This window comes from Stigmatopora argus, chromosome 22, assembly GCF_051989625.1.
Source record: "Stigmatopora argus isolate UIUO_Sarg chromosome 22, RoL_Sarg_1.0, whole genome shotgun sequence".
Taxonomy (NCBI): Eukaryota; Metazoa; Chordata; class Actinopteri; order Syngnathiformes; family Syngnathidae; genus Stigmatopora; species Stigmatopora argus.
Genome location: NC_135408.1, coordinates 4,633,311 through 4,654,891, shown reverse-complemented (window position 1 = coordinate 4,654,891; position 21,581 = coordinate 4,633,311). Strand labels below are relative to the sequence as shown.

Genomic DNA, 21,581 nt, shown 5'->3' with positions numbered 1-21,581 from the left:
TTCTACTTTGCCTTTTAGACACTTGAAGAAAAAAAAGAACTTTATTGAGGTCTGAAAAGACACTATAAAGCCCTTGAAAACAAGTATTCGACATGGCCTCAATACACGCAATGGCTATTTGATTTAGTATACGAAATGGGATGATTAGCTATGAATGGATCAGAAAATGACTGCATTTTACATACAAATAAATATGAATTCAATGATAAGGAAAAGGGGGAAAGTTGAAATACTCTACATCAAATAATTGAAGAAAAAAAAACAATAACATGAAAGAGGGAGGAAAAAATAGACACCAACTTTTTATCTTGAATCTTCACTTACTTTATTATATTTCCAAAAGCATCTCTGGCACTTCATTGCTTAAAATGAGAAATTGCACCCTAAAAGCTGTATCAAAAAAGATAAACAGAACAAATTTATTGGAAAAACATAACAATTAAATATTTATTTATGTATTAACTTATTTATTACCTATTTATGTCTGGAATGTATTTTCCTGTGTCTGTATTCTCACCCTCTTGCTACTGTGATGGTGAAATTTCCCGAATACGGGATGAATAAAATTATCTAATCTAATAACCATGAAATCAACAGCGAGTTAATGTTTCTGCACCAACAAAAACAAGAACAAATATACAAACAAACAAAGATAACTGCATTTAAATAAGGGTGTCACTAAGTTTGTCAAAGCAGCGTGGGAACAAGCACCCACACAAAAACCTGTCAGATCACACACACGCACACAAATAAGCACACCCAAAATGACCCCAAAAATGAGAATTAATCATCTTCACAACTCCATTTTTCCCCAATTATAGATATGCCTGCATCAGATTGATAAATGGTGCAAAAACCAGAGTCAACCTGTGTGAGGGAATGAATTCATTGGGATTTCTATCTAAAATTGGTACAGTTGTATTAAACCTCAAGAATTTAGTCATGTCCTGCTTCCCCTAGTCTGAATTGGTGGCTATTAATGCACATGGGATTGGTCGATTCCACGTACAAAGAAGTCAAAGTTGCGTTCACGGGAGCTGCCGTGTTTTTTTAAAGAACCGCTAGCCCCGCCCCTTCTCTTTTCGTCAACGCCCTCCCTGTTTTATTTATTTGCCCGCTACCACGACGACGGCGAAAACAAAATCAACTCATGTCAGATCTATAGGAATCTAAAAGGGAGCTAAAAACCAACTGACAGAAGACAAAAAGTCTCATTATGTATTTCACCGCAAATTTGAGATACAAATGCTTTGAGTTGCCAACGTGGAAAAAATAACGCTGTCATTTTAAGGCAGCGCTCTACAATGAACACTTTTTTTCTTCAAAACTGTTCCAAAGATTTTATTTTTAAGTAAAATGTCCAAATAGGAGTTAGCCTAGTCTAGTTCTCAGTTCATGTCAAATAAAGTACCATATTTTGTAAGTGGACTTATATAGTTCAGTGCGACTTATATACGATATATGTCTTTATTCTTTTCACTCTGACCACCAACAGCTTATGTTGTGTTTTTAGGCTACAGTTATCCAAAATACTTTAAAATTTGTCCATTAACAGGTGCCTATTTTGTCTGTTGTTCTCTATTTTACTTTAGGGTATGATGTTTGTTCTTGATTTCTGATATATAGATAAAACCTCCCTCTCAAAATGCACCAAATACTAGATATTTTTTACCCTTTCATTGTACACTTTTTGACTAGTCTAGTCTGAAAAATACGGTAACTCAAAAACGTATCACACTATGATAAAATGATCAGTAATTCATCAGCAACATATCAAAAAACATGGTAAGTCCACTTTAGTCCTTTGTTTATATATACTATGTCCAAACAAATATCTTTAAAAATTGATTATAAATAGTTGAGCAGGTCAAATTCAACTTGTAACATAAAAAGTCATTTGTTAGCCAGTCATCTCATGTTATATGTTGAATAAAATGTCTCAAAAAGTGGATGAAAAGTGACGTTTAAAAAAAAGACATGGCATTTGTTTAATCAACTTTTTTTTTATCCTCACAAGGGTCGTGGATGGACCTGGATCTTATCCCAGCCAACCACTGGTAGGAACCTGAATTGGTTTCCAGCAAAGATAAGTCCAATTTAATATCTAAAAAAATGTAAAGTGGTTGAGAAATTGAGTTCTCCTGAATTTATATATTTCAAAATAAATCAATCATCAAAAATGTTTGATGGTTAAAACAAATAAAAAATAGCCAAAGCAGCCAGAATAGTATTAGTAGGGTAAATAAATGAATAAACAGCTCACAAAAATTGGAAAAAAATCAATAGTATTTAAAAAATAAATATAAATAACAACTCTAATGGACTTCATGAGTCATCAGTTGTTGTTGAATTTAGCAGGCCTTCAAAAATGCTGTGTCTGGACCGGTCGCGTCCACGTTTGCAAAGCGAGACCCAATAAAAACCCGCAGAGAGACGCACGCACTCACAACAACGCTTCATCACAATCCAGACATTGATGAAGAGCCTCATCGGGCTTGTAAAAGTGGAGATGGTCCGCTTTGAAGTGAGTCTGACACTGTCCAGACGCAAGTCTATGTGTACTACTTAGCCCGTTCGTGTCTGTTTGTCATTCCTGAGTTCGAAACGTGGATGTAAACAACAGCTCCGAATGGCGATCTGTCGTTTCAACCCATCGTAGGCGATGCCCCTTGAACCACAACCATCAGCCCCGCGATTTGCCGAGTCGAAACTGAACAAACGACACGCTCGTAGGGACGCGATAGCGGCCAATGGCTAACGTGACCATTTATTTGCTAATTGACGCATCGTAATCAGCTCAAACAAAGATAAGCGCACTAAAGCTGGTTAGCTTTGCCATTAAAATCAGGAATACTTGTTGAAGCGCCGCTCAGAGTGGCGCGTGCTGGTGAGGCCTGGGGTCCAGCGCCTGGGCCTCCCCCCCCGCACCCCCAAACCTCACCACGTGTGTCATGAATCTCCCCATCCCCAACCTGTTTGACGGTTATTGAAGAGGCAAGTGTCAGCGTACGTCCCGTCACTTCGTAACTCTTGTCGCGTCTTCCTACCAAAGGCTCTAATGCATTCCGTTTGACCTTCCGGGCTCTAAATCAAGTAGCGAGCCTCGCGTCTTCAAAGTCTGTGTGTGCATCAGTATTGATATTTCCATATCTGTGTATAGGTCATGCTAAAGCCTGAAACTCATTATGTTCGATGGTGAAATCTGTCACAATAAACTGTGAACCTCCTCATGTTAAAACATGAAACTTATCACAACAAAATGTGAAAGATAACCTTAAAAGATGGAACTTGTTACGTTAAAACGGGAAATTTTGCATTAATCGCTTATCCTCACATGGATCGAACGGGGTGCCGGAGGCTATCCTAGCCAATGGTGGACAGCAGCCTGAATAAAATGTGAAATTGATGACATTAAAATGTCAAACTTAAAGTAAAACATTAAAATTGGAATAGGAGTCTTATGTTAAAACATGTCATCATGATAAACTTTAAACTTATAACATTAAAATGCAACATTTATAACTTTAAAATGAAAATAAAATCATGTTAAAATATTTTCAATGCTTGTATTTTATATTACAATAAATTTCAAGGTAAAAGGTGAAAACGTAAAACATTAAAATATTACATTTGTCCCATTGTACTGTTAAATGTGTCATGTTGAAATATGCAACTTGAAATGTGAAACCTACCCAGTTAAAACATCAACTTTATCGCGATGAAAGATTAAACTTATCAAATTAAACCTTAAGCATGCAACATTAAAAGGTGAAATGTATGACATTATAACAACAAACTTACATCTATCATTTAAGAACAATACACTACAGTTGCAAACGAGGTCTTTATTGCCTTGTCTTTACTATACTTAGACATCATGCATGTAGATCTATATATATATATAAATTCACACTATGTAAAAAAAAATATATATATATTTATTTATTTTGATTTTTTTTTTATTAAAAGTGCATGTACATGCTTTAAACTGGGCAAATGTTCAATGTTATCTGTCTTTTTGGAACATCCCAAAATACTTTTTTTGCACTTCCTGCCCTAGCATGTGGACGTCATATCATAAAATGGAGGATTTGTCGGTCTAACAACAGCAACATGGATTTGAAAACTAGATCCAGGCTTGATTAAAAGCGGTCCCGTTGCCGACATTCCCGGCATTCCCGCGCAGCTCCTAACCCCCCGACAGCCTTCAATGATTAACGTTCCCATGCGGGGCTTACGGACGCTGATCGCCGCGACCTTTTTCTTCTTCTTGGCTTTTATTAGACCCGCCGCCGACCTTAATTCGAATGTTTGCTACAAAGCGCTACTGTCAATTAAATGCTGTGCATGGGAAAAAGTTGCTGCTTGGGGGGGTCAGTATCGGCACAAGGATGCCGCGTGAGGTCGACAGGGGGCACTAGTTGGCCTCCCTGGCCTTTGCGTTGAATGGGTGGGGGTGTTTAACATGTATATATATATTTTTTTTAATCTCAAATTTAACCCTTTGGTCACTACAGTGGACAGCTTTTTAAAAATGGACACTTAAAACTTTTAACGTTTCATTTTTTGCTCCTTTTCATTAGTATAGTAACGAGATTTAACTGTATTAGTGTATACATTGTTTATCTTTATTATATGTATAAATGGATACAATGTCCGGTCCGGTGGGTAAGTGGTTAGCGTGTTGGCCTCCCAGTTCCGGGTTTGTGGGTTTGATCCCAGATCGGTCCTCACTCTCTGGAGTTTGCATGTTCTCCCTGGGTTTGCGTAGGTTTTCTCCGGGTACTCCCAGTTCCTCCCACATCCCCCAAAAATGCAGGGTAGGCTGGTTGAACACTCTAAATCACATGTGTCAAAGTGGCGGCCCGGGGGCCAAATCTGGCCCGCCGCATCAGTTTGTGTGGCCCGGGAAATCATGAGTGCTGACTTTCTGTTTTAGGATCAAATTAAAATGTAGAGTATAGATGTATATTAAAATTCCCCCCTTTTAAATCAATAGTTGTAATTTTTTAATCCATTTTTTCTGTTTTTTTAGTTCAAAAATCATTTTGTAAAATCTAAAAATATATTTAAAAAAAGCTAAAATAAACATTGTTTTAGATCTGTAAAAAACTAAATATTCAGTGCTTTTAATCCATTTATTAAAAAAATATATCTAAATATATCTAAAATGGTCCAGCCCACATGAAATTGGGTTGACGTTAACGCAGCCTGCGAACCAACCCGAGTCTGGCACCCCCGCTCTAAATTACCTTTAGGTATGAGTGTGGCATGAATGGTTGCGACTGGGTGGCCACCGATTTAGGATGTCCCCCACCTGGTGCCCAAAGTCAGCTGTGATAGGCTCCAGCATGCCCCGCGACCCTTGTGAGGATTAGCAGTTCAGAAAATGAATGAATGAATGATTATAACATTAATAAAAACAGAATTAATGGAATTCAAATGAATGAAAATAGAAATACAGACAGGTCATAGAACTCTAAAATAGTTTTTTAATCTCATTTAAAATCCCACCCTCACAGATATTTACACACTAAATTAAATGATAGAATCTTATCAAAGAATAATAAAATAATCAGGACTCACCCAAATGAATAGAAATTGAAATTGTACCAAAAAAAAGATGGAAGGTTGAGGATCGGTGTTCAAATACGATGACGCAAGGGCGGACAGGATCTGCTAGAGGACGTAAGACTGTGGAAAATGAGTAGGTAGACTAGTGGACTCATCGTGCAGCCAGTTGGAATATGAAATTGAAAGTGAGCTAGAGAAAGAAGTAATCCACAAAGAACATCATAACATGGTGCAAGTGAAGGTGAGAGAGTCAGTGCCCCACAGCATTTTGGGCGAAGATTAATATTTGGTCTATTTAATGGTAAATGTCTTCCATTTACAACCCTCAACTCGATTGAAAAATTCATCTTTTATCATCCGAAATTAAAACCTGCTGCACTTCTGCCAATGCAAGCCCATGTCATTGTCAAATATATAATATTTTCGATGAATGCCCAGCAAGGGTTTTAAAAAAAATCATAGTTTATGGATTTAAGAAATAAAAAGCATTAGAGCATACAATATTTTTGTCATTTGTATGTAAAAATGAACGTTGGAAAAGACTATACTGAAATAAAGTAAAATGAATCGATAAGCACAATTTGAACTGCCAATAAATTCATTCAAATTACAAATTTGAAGAAGGTAAAAGCAGACATTTTGTAATGATTACATTTCAAGAATTGGAAATAAGGCACTTATTAATAAATTGAACAAAATAGCTGTGACTTTCTAATGAAAATGAAACTCAATAAATGTCGACATGTAAGAATATTTTTAGAAAACATCAAAATTTGGAGGAAAACAAAATATATAATGAGATTAAGACATTTTATATACATACTGTCAATATATATGTATACATTAACAGATAGTGTATATAAACCTCCATACATACTGTATATTTTATAAAAGTTTTGTTTTGCAACAAAAGAACTTATTACAAAAATAATTTTGGATCAATACAAAAAAAGGAAAGAATCCACACAATTATAATGCAGTGCATATTTAAATAGTTTTTGCAGAGTGATGGCAACAAGAGAAAAAAAGAATGTGTGTGTGCCCACATTCATTTCAATTCAATCATTACTTGACCAAACCAATTGAGCGTATAGCCCTCACGACCTCGGAATGCCCATGTCAGGATTTCTTTGAAAACTTTTTAAAGGCTCCCCTTTTTTTGTGGTCATCTAATGAGGGGGCAGCGAGTGTGAAACCTCATTTTGAAGAGTTAATGAAGGGCCTTATGTCAACAAGCCACTTAAACCGCATACAAGCAAGCTGCGGATTGAAAATCATAGGAACCATGATGAAAACGATGTGGAAAGATGGTCACTAATGTCTTTGTTTCGTGGTTTTTAACACTACGATAAAGTGAGGCTTTTGTGGATTCATGCTGTTTTATCACATCCAAATTCAAATCATTCCGTTGGGCAAAATGCCAGACTATGGAAAACCTCAAAGACCCCAAGTACACATTAAAAGTACTACAAATCATCAAGTTTAAATCCTCCAGGTTGCATTGCAGCTTTTGAAATTGAAAACATTCTCCTCTAAATGACAAAATTTAGCCAAGTGTAGTTGTTTGAGATTTTGAATAAAAAACATCAACTACGAGAATAAAATTCTAAATCAATCTTCTGCAACATGACAAAAATGGAGTTAGCCCACTTTAGTCCTCAATGACTCAGATATGATTCGTCCGATCAAGTACCGTTAAAAAAGTGCCACGATTGTTGATTAGATTAGATCACTTTATTCATCCCGTATTCAGGAAATTTCACTGTCACAGTAGCAAGAGGGTGAGAATACAGACACAGTAAAAGACATCTTAGACATAAATAAAAATATATCTAAATATATAAATAAATAGATACATAAATAAATAAGTAAATATATAAATAAATATATAAATTCATATATAAATAAATATATAAGTAAATATATGAATACATATATTTAAATATATAAATACATATAAATAAATATATAAATTCATATATAAATAAATATATAAATATATGAATACATATAAATAAATATATAAATACATATAAATAAATAAGCGTGTTGCAAAGTTGTTGAGTTGTTGAGCTGGCTGAATTCAATTTGGAATTCCTATCCAGTAATATGACAGGAAATGGAGTTACCCCATTCATCTCATTAAAAATATTGAATTAAGTTTCTCAAAAAAGTGTATAATTGTTACGCAAACAAACAGTAAGACTTAAGCGCCTTGTGATGAAAGCGGCAAAAGCATCAAGTGGGTTGGCTGAGAAACCTTTCCAAAAAGTAAACTTCAAAAAGCAGCCCATAATAATAATAATAATCTTGATCATTTTTGGGTTAAGTGTGGGGTCAAGCAAAGCAAACATATGGCGGCGCTCCTGAAGTCACTTGCGACCAAAACCTTTGCGCAAATGTCATCCCCGTTGCGGTCCGTTTTAAAAATAAGGGGATAGAAGGAGTTAAGGGGGGGTTAGGATCAAAGATTAAATCTACCAAGGGATATAAAGGCCTTAACTTTACCATGGAACAGCAGAGGTAAGCCGACGCCATGAGAAAAAAAAAAGAATATGTGCCTCGGGTGGAAAAGAAATATGAAAAAATTAAAAATAAGAGATGGAAGGAGTTAGGGGGGGTGAGTTCAAAGGTCAAATCTACAAAGGGATATAAAAGAACTTAAGTTTATCATGGAAAAGCAGAGGTAAGCCGACGCCATGAGAAAAAAGAATAAGAGCCTTTGGTGAAAATATATGTAGAACGTGGGATTGCTGCTTTCGAGGCGGAAATAAATAATGGCGTAAACTGGAGATTTACAAGCAGGAAAAAAATGTGTAAATCAAAAGAAAATTGTGACTTTTTTGTACTGATTTATACAGAATAGAAGTCAAAATGTATACAATCATTTGCACTTTTACTGTTAAAAGACTATAGGCAAACATACAGTGGCAATAAAAAATATATATGTAGTACAAAAAGGAGTAAGGTAATTCTACCTTTTAATTATATTATAGTGTTAATTGTGATATGAATTTGTGTTTTATGATAAAAACAATTTAAAAGGAGGCTATTTTACTTTAATAAGTACTGTGGTAGACACTCTTATTAACTAATGCACATAAAAAAAATGTGATTTACGGGGAAAAAAAATCCTGATACACGTTTTTCATTATAGACCCGATAAAACATTTTATGTTTTTTTTTCTTTTTACACAATATTCAGTATTTAGCGGTTATGCGGCTCAGTTTTCGCTCGGCAAGCACCCTATATTTAACTAGCTAATGAAATATTGAGTGGAGTAACTCACTTTTTTAGAGCTTTTTCTACATGCATGTATGTAATTGTATTGCAATTTTGGTGCGGCTCCACCATGACAACTTTTTGCTTTTTTTTTTAAATGGCATCCAAAAAGTTGTTCATCCTTTCTTTGGTGGTCCATCAAGGTCATGGCAAAGCAAGACCAGAGGGAACTGGTGCCCCTCAGACAAGTTAAGCTAATTAGCTAATTACAGAGGAAGCAAACTCGCGAGTGTTGTTGTGGCCTTTGGCTGCGTGGACGCGCCGCAATGCAAGCGAGTCAAACGCAATTACCAGTCATTAGAGGATTTCCAGATAATTGTGGCGACTGCAGGAAGTTCAATCTATCTTCTTGTTGATTGCGAGGATTTCAAGAGCCCCCGCTTTTCAATTGTAATATTGGATGGAGAAAAATGACACGACTATTATTAAAAACTGAAATACTAGCTCGATGTCTAACATTGTCAGATTTTATTTATATATATATGTATATATGTGTGTATGTATATATAGATATATCTCTATCTATATCTAATCTATATATATATGCATATATATATATGTATATATATATGTATGTGTATGTATGTATATATATATATATACACGTATATATATACACACATATATATACACATATATATATATACACATATATATACATATATATGTATATATGTATATATATATATATACACACACATATACATATATATATATACGCATATATATGTATATATATATGTATGTGTGTATATATATACGCATATATATGTATATATATATGTATGTGTGTATATATATACGTATATATATGTGTATATATATATATATGTATGTGTGTATATATATACGCATATATGTATATATTTTGAGTTGTATAAACATGAAACAAAATGTGTATATATGTGTATATATATGTATATATGTATGTATGTGTATATATATATGTATATATATGTATGTATGTGTATATGTGTATATATATATACATATATACCCCATGTTATTCAACATGCTGCAAGATGCATTCATCTAGGCCAGGGTTGTCCAAACTATTCCACAAAGGGCCGCAGTGGGTGCGGGTTTTCATTCCAACCCATCAAGAGGACACCTTTTCACCAATCTGGTGTCCTACAAGTGCAATCAGTGGATTGCAGTCAGGTGCTTCTTGTTTTCTGCAGAAATCTCATTGGTCAAAGTGCCTGGGCTGGATCGGTTGGAACAAAAACCTGCACCCACAGCGGCCCTCGAGGACCGGTTTGGCCACCCCTGATCTAGGCCTTTTTGATTTTTTTTTTTAAATAAACAATTCATAATAAATAGTTACTTTGTTTTTTAATATTAATAGTATTAGTCATTTTAAAAGAAAGTCGAGTAAATGGTAACGTGAAGTAAGGTCCAGTAATGTAAAGTACAGTACGATGAAGTAAGGTAAGGTACAATGAGATTCCACTCTGAGGGTATAATGAACATTTAAATGTATATCAAGGCAACTTCATTACATTTAAAGCAAAGCAATCAACAGATTCATTAGGTGCCTCGATAGTTACGAATGTCCCTGTTTCAGTGACATTGTCAGCGAGAGATTGTCCAATCCGTTTGGATTGGACATCAATCACTGTCATGGACGACAAAAGAGTTCATAACTTTCATGCAGAACTTGTTTCTGCCCCGCCATTCAGCCGAAAGATAAAAAAAAAAAAGCAAAGTGGGACATCATGTCGCCGTGTCCGTGTCAGCCTATCTGCATAATACTCCAAAGTGCTTACAGACAAACTAGTTGATCCTGACCTCATGTCTGCTACTCTTGACAGGATGGGATGGTGGGGGTCCGTCCAGCTTCACCCATGCTTCTTGATTGGCTGTATCATCATTAGCATCATCACTACTAAAGACCGCCTACGCCCCCCCTTCCCCTCCCAACTTCTTACATTCCTTCGCAATGTACATGCGATACAAAAGGTGGGTGACGATCTGCCCGTCTTGACTTCATTCCTTTCTTTTGACATACACGCTGAAGAAAAAAAAGAGCAAATGCTTAGTGAGGTCTATGTTTTCCTGCAGCCAGGCACCTTTAATTCCCGCAGGAGGGGATTTAGTTGTGGGAGAGAGGGGGGACAGGTGAGGGCCAAATTAAGTGGTTTTCAGCCTCCGAGCTGCAGCCACCGCTATGGATGAACACTTTCTAGAAATACGGGATTTTTAAAAGTTCTCGATTCATTATAAAAATAGAATTGAGTGGTCGTTCTATTAAACAAGATTCTTTCTGCTGAGATACACATTATAAAAATGTTGTTAGACCCCTTTAAATGTTTTGTTAAGTTGTTGCTATGCAAAGAAAAATATGATTATCATTAATAATTTGAAGGTTAGATAAAAAAAACAGGGGCAGTATTTACTTTTATTTGGAAGCTTTTGTTTCTCACAAGAAAATAGAGATAGAAATTAGGAGCAGTGTTGTAGAATAAGGTTAAAAAAACATTATTTTGTATTTCTTTACAATTAAAAAGCCTATAAAACTTAGATAGTATTGTACATAGTCCATTCCATGCTTTTGTGTGCGTCGTCACCCTTTCATGAAAAGATTAGAGAGTGCCCGCACACGTTTGAAAAACTTTCAAGATTTGTTGCTCGCTTGAATAAGGCTTAAGATTTTAAATCTGATATCTGCTTAGCAAAGTGTGATCTTCAGTTTATGTTACAGATCACACTTGGGCCACGCGTTGTGACGACCACAAACATGGCCGCTCGCCGCTGCGTCTTGTGTGGGCGGGGCTGCAGACCGACAGGTGAGTCGATGGAGTAATTGGTTTCCTGGAGAGGATTAACTTGTCAGCCGTGGGCATCTCCCTTAAACAATATGCCGGTAGTGTGGATTCCTGGTGACCTTGGCAACGAGAATCTTTTTGCACAGTCTTTGTCGCAAACCTTTTAGCGATATATAACACGTTGGTTGAATTACGCTCTTGGGCACTTAAGACTAAGATCTTTTTATGATTGACCAGGAATCGAAAGAAAAATATGCTTTCAGCAAACGTAACCGACTTCCTCTCCAATTTTGTTCATAAGTCCTCGAGGGTTTTTTTTAGGCAAGTAAAAGCATTACCTCCTTGGTGTAGGAAATAACAGGGATGGGCCGTGAGCGGCATCCCTTTCCTTTTATCAAGAGATTTACATTTGATTGACACTGAGAGAGCATCATGACACATGCACAAAATAGCAGCTGGCTGGAGGGCAAAAAGTGGAAGCCAGCGAGCGAGGTTCCCACCGCGCGGCTGTATGACAACGCAAGACAAGAAGGAACACCGAGACGACACACGCCCTCTTCTTTTGGTCATGTCTAAACAAACACCCAATGAGATCGGACCACATTGGCATGATCAATGCGTAAATTTTGATGAAGGGATGTCAAGGGACATTTTAGATAAGAATAATGACCCACTTTTTCCAAAATATTTTGTTATTATGGAGCACCAGGAGTGCCTATATATGTGTGGATATATATATATATGTGTGTGTGTATATATGTATGTGTATATATATATATGTATATATGTGTATATATACACATATATATACATATATACATACATATACATACATATACATACATATATATACATACATATATATATATACATACACATATACATACACACATATATACATACACACATATATACATACACACATATATACATACACACATACACACATACACACATATATACATACACACATATATACATACACACATATATACATACACACATATATACATACACACATATATACATACACACATATATACATACACACATATATACATACACACATATATACATACACACATATATACATACACACATATATACATACACACACACATACATACACACATACATACATACATACATACACACATACATACACATACACATACATACACATACACATACATACACACATACATGCATGCATACATACATAAATACATACATGCATGCATGCATACATACATAAATACATACATTTTGTATTTTTTTCCATGACAACGCACTCGTAAACGGAACAAACAAATTTAAATTAACTTGGATTAATATATACAGACACTCAAACATACGTTTAATGTAACTTTACACAAAACTGAATTCTAATTTCTGACTCCTGATTCTTCTCCTTCTAGTTGTTGCTGTGGTCCAGTGGCAAAAACATTGGGTCAGAACTTGAGGTGGCAATCAGGAGCTTCAGAACTTCAGGTGGACTCAAGTTCAAATCTGGAGTGAGTTCAATTCCACTCTTTGCAATTCTCAAATTGTTTATTGATGTAATGAAAATGATAAATATGACTTCCAACCACATCATTTCAGAAGTCACTGTGGTCCAGTGGCAAGGACAATGGGTCAGAACTCAATTTAGTGGATTTGACTGCCGTGTGGGAGACTGGGGTTCGAATCCTGCTCTCGTTTGACTGATCACGACACAATGTAGTTCAGTAAATGAGTAATCCTTTTTTCATTAAAATAAACACTTAGTCATTTTTTTCAGCAAAACAATTTGTTCCGGTCAGCCTTCGGCTGACCGGAAGACAGTTGGGGGGGGGGGGTTCCTGGTGGCGTTCGACAGTCGGCCTTCGGCCGACTGCCGACGCCATGCAGTCGTCGACACCGGGACGTGAACCCTCGACACCCACGCCGCAGGCAGGTGACTAACCCACTGCACCACGAGGCGGCCCGCCTATACATGATTGGAAGTTATATTTATCCTTTTCATTACCAAATAAACAATTTGAGAATTGCAAAGAGTGGACTTGAACTCACTCCTGATTTGAACTTGTGTCCACCACAAATTTCAACCCATTGTCTTTGCCACTAGACCACAGTGACTTCTGAAATGAAGTGATTGGAAGTTATATTCATCCTTTTCATTACCTCAATAAACAATTTGAGAATTGCAAAGAGTGGAATTGAACTCACTCCTGATTTGAACTTGTGTCCACCTTAAATTTCAACCCATTGTCTTTGCCACTAGACCACAGTGACTTCTGAAATGGTGTGATTGGAAGTTATATTCATCCTTTTCATTACCTCAATAAACAATTTGAGAATTGCAAAGAGTGGAATTGAACTCACTCCTGATTTGAACTTGTGTCCACCTTAAATTTCAACCCATTGTCTTTGCCACTAGACCACAGTGACTTCTGAAATGGTGTGATTGGAAGTTATATTCATCCTTTTCATTACCTCAATAAACAATTTGAGCATTGCAAAGAGTAGAATTGAACTCACTCCTGATTGGAACTTGTGTCCAGCTTAAATTTCAACGCATTGTCTTTGCCACTAGACCACAGTGACTTGTGTAATGATGTGATTGGAAGTTATATTCATCCTCTCCATTACCTCAATAAACAATTTGAGAATTGCAAAGAGTGGAATTGAACTCACTCCTGATTTGAACTTGTGTCCACCTTAAGTTCTGACCCAATGTCTTTGCCACTGGACCAAAGCAACAACTGGAAAAAAGTGATTGGAAGTTATATTTCTCCTTTATTACCCCAATAACATTGGAAAATGATTTTAAAGATGCGAGTGGTGGATTTGAACTCACTACTTAGTTGAACTTGTTCCCACCTCAGATTCTGACACAATGTTTTTGCCACTGGACCACAGCAACACCTAGGAGATGAAAAAAGCCTTACCATACTATGTTGTTTTCAAAGAAAAAAAAAAAAGCCTTACTAGATTATGCCGTTTTTTAAGAAAAATGTTGTTGACACTGGACCACAGCAACAACTTATTCTTATCTTCCCAGGTGATTGAAAAGAATGGCAGTGGCTGGTGGTACATTCAAATAGACGACCAAGAAGGTTGGGCCCCGGCTACTTTTATCGAGAAGTACAAGAAGACAAGTAATGCTGTGCGGCCCAATTTCTTGGCCCCTCTGCCCAATGAGATGGAACGGCTGCGACAGGAAGACATCAGTTCTTCCAATTCCGTGGGTGCAGATGATAGCTGGTCCAAGCCTTTACCGGATGAGCCACCCGCAGTCTCTGAATCCTGCACCCGAGTCAAATTGAGAGACTGGAAGTCTGGCGTTAACAAAACTTCCGCCTTCTCCGGACCCTTGCCTCCAGCTCCCGTGCTCGCCTGATGACAAACCGGCTCTCCCGCCGCAAAGAGAGTCCATCAATAAGAGTTTTGACTCGGAGACGATTGAGAAACCAACAAGACCAGATCATTCCAAACCTTTGCCCCCAAAACCACCTACTCCTGGGGTTACCGTGCCACTGGTTGCCCCTAAGGCGGGGCCTTTCAAAGCAGACAAAACATCCGAACCAAAGAAAGAGGACAAGAGCAAAGCGCTTCATCTTCGCGATGAAGTATTTTACATCAACTCACCTTTATTCCAGGTCTTCTGACTCCATTAAAAGTTTAACATTTGAAACGCAAAGAATGCTTCATTGTATTGCATACAATAACTCAGTGGTGGACCGACAGGGCCTGCAAGGTCTTCTCTGCTGGCCTAAAAAAACCCAGACTGATGTTAATTATATTTTGACCATGAATATTTATTAAATAATTCCAAATTGCCTGTCAGCTTCCTTTCATTGCTTTACCCCTGGTGGCGCTGCTTCCAGGTGTATGTTTTCAGATTGAAGCATTTAACCAATCGCATTTCAGCCATTATTAGTTGCCAGGGTCAGAAATCTATCTGGAGGCCTTCACAATCAGTTCTGCAGGCCCTGTAGTATAAAATAAGCATCGTTAAAACTGTTGTTTAACCAATCAGATTTCGAGTTGGTGACACCAAGGCCTTCTTTAAAAATTCCAGCCCGACCCGACACGGCCCGACGGTTTAAAAACCTGACCCGAACCCGCCAAATTAATTTGATTTGCAGGCCTGAGCCCGAAGCGAACGCGAAATTTCATATTTTGTTTGTGAGGAAGAGTTGTTGGTCATGTGATGCTTTGGGGGTGCTTTGCTTCTTCAAGGCCTGATGGAATAATGGAACGGTGAAATTATCTCTTTACCAGTAACTCCTGAAAGCAACTGCTTTAGTCAAAGTGACATTAAACAGACTGTTGATGCCCTAATTAACAAAACATTTGAAAGGACGGGTAAGTTTTCCCACCTGCATTTGACAGTGTGATCAGTTAGATTGGTCAATCGTTTGTTAACCTGTGAATGAAAACATGATGGTCTGATTTGCTCGAGCGCTGATGAGTCACAGGAATGTGACACAGTTGGTTTTGCCTTGCACGCCAGCGCCCCGAAAGACGAGCGGGCTCTCGATTGACGGCAAGCCGCCCGTGAACGCCCCGACATCGATGTGGTGGATCAGCTGAAGAGCTTTCTGATCAACCGTGAAAGTTGGGCTTAGGTGAGAGTCAAAACATTGAAAAACACTTTCTTTGTAATGATGGTGCAGAAACAACAAGTACAATAAGACACATTTGTTAAATGCACGCTTCTTTAAGAGTGTCAATCACAGCTGAGCTTTTGTGAGTGTGTGGGATTCTACAACACATGGCCGACACACTAACGCACGTTTGATTAATGAAGCCACTTTACCCAAAACACCACACTCCTGTGACACTACAAAAATGGCTGACATTTTGCGAAGCAGACTCCACAAACATAGCCTGCCAAACTGCCATGTATTCCAGTAATAAGGCTGACGATTGCCAATGTGCTGTATATAAAAAATAATTCTTTGGGGTGGTAAAAAGTTATGTGGTGGGCCGGAACCGGCCCCCCGCTCCACTACTTTGACACCTGTGCACAACCGCCTCCAACAACATGGACGACACACTTCCTAGTACCACTGAAATGGGTAAAATAGACACCTGATTGCACAAAGTCGTACTCCATTACTGTTGGCTTTCTCGATTTACCAAATCCGATTTATGATTCTTGCGCATTCCACGAGTCCACGTACTTACGCACTGGATTGGTTTGACCCAAAACCACGTGTGGCCACAGCTCCCACATGTTGTTTTCCTCCCGAGCCCAGACCCACGACAGAACTGCTGGGGAATATGAGTTTTGGGGGTCTCGAGGAAGGTAAACAAACAAGATCACAAGCATTATCTTGATCCCCCGGCTCGTCCCTTTCCAACGTTGAACGATTAGAAATTGCTAGTGTTTGTATTTGTTTTCCTCTGGCCGATGGTGGGGTTTCACATTTGATTCTGGATTACAGGTTCTACCAGCCAAGGGGGGGGCAGGTTTGTGCTTTTGCGGAGATGCATCCCATTGTTTTCACCAAAGCACAACAGACTCAAGTGAGGCAGACTGTGATACGATCAGCCCCATTCACTGATTCCTATCACTGCTCTTTCTATTATGGAAAAGGTGATGGGGCTCAGAGTACTTAGATTAACTGAATACAGTACTAATGTGTTTGTGTTTACTTCCAGTTTGCCTTCCAGCAGTAAATGAATGACTTTTCACCAGTCTTGCGTGTGGCCTCGCCAGACAATCGATTGGAATCTAAGAATCAGTCCAGAAAAGGTTGGCTTTTACAGACATTCTCATTCTGTGACATCAGCACAAATACATTGCAAGAATGATTTCCATTGTATGGGCTTGGGAACAAGCTCCAAGAGGGGTCGCCAATTAAGCGACAGGTTATCAGAGGTGAGTGGTCGCCCTCCGGCCAGATCTTAAGAGTGGGATCGGTTGACGACGCGTCTTGATAAGATAATGAAGCAGACAGAACACGCGCGCCGCGGTGTTCTGGTAGCGAGATGCGCGGAGAGACGGGAAATTGTCTTTTACATTTTGCCCACGACAATCTGCTCGTCGCTTAAAACTGTGATTGTGGACCTCCATCCAGCCTAGCTCAGGACAAAAGAAATAGCCCACTAAATAAAAACCCTATCCGAAATGCGATGTGTGGAAGTCTTTGTGGTGCTTTACTATCGCATAGCCTGGACAGCTTGCCATTAGGAATGGAAATACAGTCATACCTCGTTTATCACGGTTAATAGGTTCCAAGACTTGCCGTAATAGGTGAATAACTGCAATATAGGGACAATGTTTTTATGGTGTCTATTTTATATTATTTTGACTTTTAAAAACCCTCTGTGTCTTTTTATTTAACACTTTTGACACTGCCCCTAGTGCCAAGTGAAATACTATCTAAATAAATGTTTCCCAACCTTTTTTGAGCTGCGGCACACTTGTTGCATTGAAAAAAGGGAAACACCACTAGCTAAAAATCTTCTAATTTAAAACTATGTCACCTATATTAACATTATAAAGTCATTCTCATCAAAGTTTTAATTACAGGAATTAAATAACCCCCACCAAATTATTCCCAAATCTATTTTTTTCACACCGATCTAAAGTCATCAAAGTTGATGTCCGCAAACAGCTTTCAGTACGAATGATGTTAAAATAATTAATGCAACGTTTTTGAACCTTATTTTAATTTTTGACTTTTTCTCCCAATATTACGCAAAAAGTCATGTGCTCACAGAGACTTTACGTCGCCAAAAGTTGATGCCCCTGAAACCAAACAACTTCCGGTTCACGTACCGTAAAAACAGGAAAATGACTTAAATCTCGTAATATTACGACATTTTCTCTTAATATTGAGATTTCTCTCTTGGATTATTACGATGTATGACTCCTTGTAATTTCCCACGGCACACTGGTTGGGAAACAATGATCTAAATTGTACCCCCCTATTTCAAGTTTCTATTATTTTTCCTACACTATAAACTTTTGGTATACATATGGTGGATTTGAGCGGCAATGTGGTGAATCCGCGATAGTCGATCCGCGAAGTGGCAGGGTATTAATTGAAAAATAAATTCTAAATACCGTAATTTCACGACTATAAGGCGCACCGCATAATAAGGCGCACCCTCAATGAATGTCACATTTTATTTTTTTCCATATATAAGGCGCACTGGATTATAAGGCGCGAGGTCTATTTTGGAGAAGATTTAAGACTTTTAAGTGCGCCTTATAGTCGGGAAAATTCGGTACTGTATTGTCAGAGATTTGCTGGTCACCAATTCAGGGTGTCTCCAGCCTCGTGGCTGAAGTCAGCTGGGATTCGCTCCAGCAACCCCACGAATCAGTTCAGAAAATGAATTTACAGACTAAAAAAAAGAAAAACATTTTGTATTTGTGTGGTTGGTGTTGAAGGAGGTTGATCATTAATTCTTGCAATGTTGATGAAGCAATCAATCTACTGAGAAATTTCAAAAATATGGACAACTTTTCAATTATTTTCTACTTTAGATTGTTGTCAACTGTACAGGATTCCAAAACGAGGTCAACGCAACGCTGACTCATCGGTCGGCCACACCCTTCAAACTGAAATGAAATAGACAAAAAGCCTCCAAAACGTCGTGGCTGGCAGCCGTGTGAGGTTTTGCCAGGCGATATTTTCATTGCGCTGTTGATTTTGACGTGTTTGCTATGCGCGTGGGAGGTTCTGTCGCGAACGCGCCAGAAAACAAAAACGCCTTTTGTCGAACGACTGCAAAAACACAAACGCCGGCTGTCGCCGACTTGATGGAAACAACAATGGAACTAGTACGGCTCAGTTGAGCTGTGCCCATTGGCTTTCAGATTCAACAATTGGACATTCATTGGATGAAATGACATCCGTTTTTCACAAACCATAAATCATAATAAAGTCGTCCTGTCACATAAATCAGGGAACGGCAAATCAAATGAATATGCAAGAAGTTGCAACAACTATCAACAACGTCCATGTTAAAATGAATATTTTTCTAAAAGTGCTATCACGATCAAAAAAAGTTTTAATTTCTTTCAGCGTGATAACTGACAACTATTTTTTTTTTCAAGTGAGATAAGATTTGAGATAGAGTATTGTTTGTTTTTAAATGTTTACCTTTGGAAATAATGACCCAATCTTTTTTAAACCAATCTTTTATCATAACTATTTTCATTGAGTTTTCAAACTTTTTTTATCTTGTTTTCTGATATATATATTTTTTAAAATCATTTATATCTTTGTGGAGAAAGATACATACCAGTGTATATTTTACAATCCATACTATCATTTTGGAGAGAAAAAAATCAAAAAATGTCTATACTACTTTAGAGATCTGCATGCCTTATTAATAGGAAAATATACAAAAAGCGTCATTAATGACAAGAGAACATCAAAAAAGTTTGATATTGAAAACCATGCAAAAACTCCAAACTACACTGTGTTGGTTTGGCAGAAATTAGCGCGTCGGCCTCACAGTGGGGGACCTGGGTTCAAATCCAGGTTGGTCCACCTGTGTGGAGTTTGCATGTTCTCCCCAGGACTGTGTGGGTTTTCTCCAGGTACTCCGGTTTCCTCCCGCATTCCAAAAACATGCACATTAGGCTGATTGGACACTCTAAATTGCCCCTAGGTATGAGTGTGAGCTTGAATGGTTGTTTGTCTCTTTGTGCCCTGCAATTGGCCGGAGTCACCTGGGATAGGCTCCAGCACGCCCCTGCGACCCTAGTGAGGATAAAGCGGTTCAGAAAATGAATGAATGGACCGGAAGGTTTATGTTTAAAGTTTGTGTCAGCACAAAATGGGTTTTTTCGTGTAATTTTAGGAGATGTTAGTAATATTCGGAGGAAACAGTCATAAAATTATGAGATTAAAAACGTTAAATTATTATTTTTACATCATTTGAACTGGAAGTGGACATCAACTTTTGGCGACATGAGGTGGGTGTGAAAAGTTAGATATTAAAATACTTTTTGGGGAGTTTATTTGATTACTGATGATAAAACATTGATGAAAACCACTTTATATTATTAATATATGGGTAACGTTTTAAAGGAGAAGATTCTTAGGTGGTGGTGTGCCTTGAGATTTTTTTAAAAGCAAAAACTGTGCCTTAGCTAAAAAAAAGATTGGGAAATACTGGTCTATTTCAAAGTTGAAGTAAACATTTATCCTCCATTTCATTACATAAATAAATAAAAATTCAACTGATCATCTAGTCTCGTATCCACAGGAAAAGTGGAATAATTCCTCACGGATCAATACAAGCTGATTACTATACCTTCTAATGAAATCACATTTGATGGTGTGCTAATGGACCACAATTACTTGCCGCATGTAGCACACCTTTTTGGACTAAATAAGTAAATAACTTCCCCCACGCGCCACTAGTTCGCCCTCTCGCCTCTTCCGACAGGAGCTAATCCCCGCATACGCCCGAGACGCTTTTATGTATTCTATACGAGGAAAGGTGCGGCACGGAAGGGGGGATGCGCGTCGACCTCTAAGTGCCCCCCTTGAGAGCGGCCCGGGCCGGGGAGCCTGCCAATTACACCCGCGAGTCGGTCAAACGGCAAAGCGCGGCCGGGGCCGACACGCTAGCGTCCGCGGAGGTGACATCATGGATATGTATGACACACGCGGCGGCGGCGCCGTGATTTCCCCAGGTAACCGCGCTAAGCCTCACGCAGGGAGCGGATTTGTCTGACACCTTGTTTAACACAGACGTCAAAAACAAAAATCGTTCTTACGACAGGGGCGCCCGGCGGTTTGATTGACAGCTCGCCGTTTACGGCGCATCTGCTGAATGATTAAGTGCGGACGGAGCCGTGAAGGCGATTGTTGCTTCCGCGCTCTGAGCGGTTTTTGCATTGCGAGTTCGACGTCGACGCACTTTTTTACATATAATATTTAGAATTTTTTTTTTTTTTTTTTATCAGATTAAAAGAAATGGATCAAAATCCCTAA

General features: G+C 38.1%; 1 long non-coding RNA gene across 6 annotated transcripts in view; it reads right to left on the bottom strand.

The window, feature by feature from the left end:
• Nucleotides 1–10,374: 10,374 nt before the first annotated feature.
• Nucleotides 10,375–21,581, bottom strand: part of LOC144068133 (uncharacterized) — a 29,352-nt gene continuing 18,145 nt past the window's right edge. For 2 of the 6 annotated variants that reach the window (XR_013298123.1, XR_013298120.1), the window contains exons 3-6: nucleotides 15,256–15,379; nucleotides 14,465–14,532; nucleotides 14,302–14,369; nucleotides 10,375–10,871 (exon numbers count right to left, since the gene is read on the bottom strand). This is a non-coding gene — a long non-coding RNA (uncharacterized LOC144068133). Of the gene's footprint in view, nucleotides 10,872–14,301; nucleotides 14,370–14,464; nucleotides 14,533–14,654; nucleotides 15,380–15,989; nucleotides 16,037–21,581 lie in introns of those variants that run through there. The other 4 variants (XR_013298122.1, XR_013298121.1, XR_013298118.1 and 1 more) reach the window with 4 other exon arrangements.